Consider the following 3,803-nt stretch of genomic DNA (forward strand, 5'->3'; position numbering starts at 1 on the left):
CACTCTGGCTGCCCTGTCAAAACCACCCAAGTCTCCGCCGAAAGGCAACTATGAGTGCATTATTGGAAAGACATGGGCTGAAGCGGAGCGGTCAGGAAGTATAGTCAGTGATCAAAGGATGAAAGAACGACGAGCAGCTGGGAAACAAATTGCCCAGCTCGGCGAACAAGGGAATCAATCGTGCCCCCCGCTCAAGGTGCCTAGCGACATCGTCGATCCGAGGATGGTGCCCGATTATAGCAATCTTGGAGATTACCTTCCTGACGATGTACATTATGATTTCATGGACATGCAGATACACAGATACGAGTACGGGAAGCCTCTCGTTAAAGATGAAAAATCTCTAACAACGATGATGCGAAGATTGCATGATTGGTACTTGAAAATCTGCAGAGTGTCTGGGGGGAGGAGTACTTTGTATGTGAGAGTTAAAAAGGAGCATGACCTCGTTGGAATTGATCTGTTGCCTATTCCATTTGAGGAGTTATATCAGTTTTTCAATCAATTGGCCCTTGATAAAGCAACGGTCACCTGCTACTGTCTGTAAGTACTACTACTTCTGTCATTAAGTCTCTCTATATAGCTTAGCTCTTTCATTGCATGTATTTATAATTATCCTCACTATATTAATTATGCAGATTGAAGATTGCCGAATTGAAGAAAAGACAATTCGGTGATATTGGGTTCATTAACACATATCTCATAGATGCAACTGAGGTTAAATTTCATGCCGCAGAAACAGAGGCCAACATGCTACGATCATTCAAAATAAATGAACAGAAAGATATAATACTCTTTCCTTACAACTTCAAGTGAGTGTTACTGTCTTGTGCATATTCGGTTTCCCTTATATATTAGTCCAGGTTATAGTAACGTAATTGATGAGTTATGCATGCATTCGCAGGTACCACTATATTCTCCTAGAGATTAGGCTTGAGCAGGGAGTAGTAACTGTCTTGGACTCTAGACGTAAAGATCCCCAGGAGTATGCGGACATGACTCAAATGCTCGAGAAGTAAGTTAAATCGATCATTATCCACCATATCAGCAACTATGTTCATTTCTGATATCAATTGTTTTCTTTGTCCAGCGGGGTTTGGAGAAAATTCACCAGAAAAGCTCCAGGACTGCCGAAGGAGCTGGAATTTAGGGACCCGAAAGTAAGTACTATAGTAGCATGGTCCGCGCATCTCCTAGTGATTCAAGCGCTAGTTTCATCAATACCATTTGGCATTCTTGCTTATCAGTTTGATTGACCTCTATTTCTTGTAAAGTGGTTCTGGCACGAACAAGGGAATGATTTCTGTGGATACTACGTCTGCGAGTCCATCCGCCACATGACCTGTGAGCGGGGCTACTCTGACGAACAATATGAAGTGCGTAAATAACAATATTCACAATTTTATTTTATTACCATCATTTGTGTTGAGTTTCATTCATTCATATATATATGTATTGACCCCCTTCTTCAAATTAGATGTTTCGGATGCGGAATGAACTCCTAGCACCAGATCGCATGCGAGCAATTCAAGAGGAATTGGCGGCATTCTTTCTTGACCACGTGATTGCTAAAGACGGAGAATACTATGTGGACCATGCGTCCGTAATTTAGGAGATTATATTTGTAAGAGATAATTATTGTATATAAGTAGCCGGTAGTGTCGGATAGATATACGAGAACTTGTTGTTCGACCAATCTCTCGGAGAAGGAGAGGTGGTCGATATCACTTCTCTCTGTATGCATATATGTTCATGACGATCTTCTGTTTCCTTTGTTTGCTTACTAGCTAGCTAGCCTGTCTAGTCCTCTCTATACGTATGTATAGTACGTAGCGTCAACTAAGCACAGACATAAGAGAGGACACTTCTCTCTATTAATTAGCTAGCTAACACAATATATGAAATACCTAAATTAACCCCCCAAAACTCCCAACCCCCCCCCCTTAAAAAAACAAAAACCCCAGCCACAGAAATGCTGACGCGTGGATGCCTATTGTTTCTGGTTGGTGCCACCAACCGGGACCAAAGGCCCTCCTGCCTAGGCTCAGCGCGCAGGCCACGTGGAGGCCCATCTGTCCCGGTTCTGGTTAGAACCGGGACTAAAGGGTCAGGGCATTAGTAACAACCCTTTAGTCCCGGTTCAAGAACCGGGACAAAAGGCCCTTACAAACCGGGACAATAGGCCCGTTTTCCACTAGTGAACATAAGATCCAACTATAATAGCAAAGCTCGCGATACATCAAGATCGTGCCAAATCAAGAACACGAGAGAGAGAGAGATCAAACACATAGCTACTGGTACATACCCTCAGCCCCGAGGGTGAACTACTCCTCCTGGTCATGGAGAGCGCCGGGATGATGAAGATGGCCACCGGTGAGGGATCCCCCCTCTGGCAGGGTGCCGGAACAGGGTTCCGATTGGATTTTGGTGGCTACAGAGGCTTGCGGCGGAGGAACTCCCGATCTATTATGTTCTCCAAAGTTTTTAGGGTACATGGGTATATATGGGAGGAAAAAGTACGTCGATGGAGCTTCGTAGGGCCCACGAGGGTGGGGGGCATGCCCTAGGGGGGTGGGCGCGCCCCCCTACCTTGTGCCCACCTCGTGGCTTTCTTGACATAGGGTCCAAGTCTCCCGGGTAGCTTTCCTTCCAAAAATAACTTCTCTAGAAGGTTTCATTCCATTTCAACTCCGTTTGATATTCCTTTTCTTCGAAACACTGAAACAAGGGAAAAAACAGGAACTGGCACTGGGCTCTGGGTCAATAGGTTAGTCCCAAAAATAGTATAAAAGTGCATAGTAATGCCCATAAAACATCCAAGATGGATAATATAATAGCATGAATACTTCATAAATTATAGATACGTTGGAGACGTATCACGCCCTACCCCCTAGGCGCGCCCCCTGCCTCGTGGGCCCCCTGGAGCACCATCGACCTCAACTCCAACTCCATATATTCACTTTGGGGAGAAAAAAAATCAGAGAAAAGGATTCATCGCGTTTTATGATACGGAGCCGCCGCCAAGCCCTAAACTCTCTCGAGAGGGCTGATCTGGAGTCCATTCGGGGCTCCGGAGAGGGGAATTCGTCACCATCATCATCATCAACCTTCCTCCATCACCAATTTCATGATGCTCACCGCCGTGCGTGAGTAATTCCATCGATGGCTTGCTGGACGGTGATGGGTTGGATGAGATTTATCATGTAATTGAGTTAGTTTTGTTAGGGTTTGATCCCTAGTATCCATTATGTTCTGAGATTGATGTTGCTATGACTTTGCTATGCTTAATGCTTGTCACTAGGGTCCGAGTGCCATGATTTCAGATCTGAACCTATTATGCACTCGTAGAAAAAGGGTCTAAATGCGAGACACATTAGTGTGGGTTTGAAGTTGGCCCGGCACGAAAGGCACCATATGCATTAGTACCGGTTCGTGTTGACCCTTTAGTGTGGGTTCGTGCCACGAACCGGTACTAAAGGGGTAGTGGCAGGCTGGCGTCAGGCTGGGTCACCATGAGCCCCTTTAGTACCGGTTCATGACACAAACCCACATAAAGGGGACAAGCCTTTAGTGTGGGTTCGTGCCGCGAACCCACACTAAAGGGGCAATTTTCAAACTCTACCCCCCCCCGGTATCGCCATTTCAGTTTTGCAAAAAAACCAAAAAAAATTAAAAAAACTTCAAAAACTAAAATCCTTCGAGATGTAGTTATGTTACTACATCTAGTAGTTACGGAAATTTCAAAATATAAGTTTGGACATGTTTTGCAAAAAAGTGTAATGAAAACATAAAACGACTATAAC

This window comes from Triticum aestivum, chromosome 5A, assembly GCF_018294505.1.
Source record: "Triticum aestivum cultivar Chinese Spring chromosome 5A, IWGSC CS RefSeq v2.1, whole genome shotgun sequence".
Taxonomy (NCBI): domain Eukaryota; kingdom Viridiplantae; phylum Streptophyta; class Magnoliopsida; order Poales; family Poaceae; genus Triticum; species Triticum aestivum.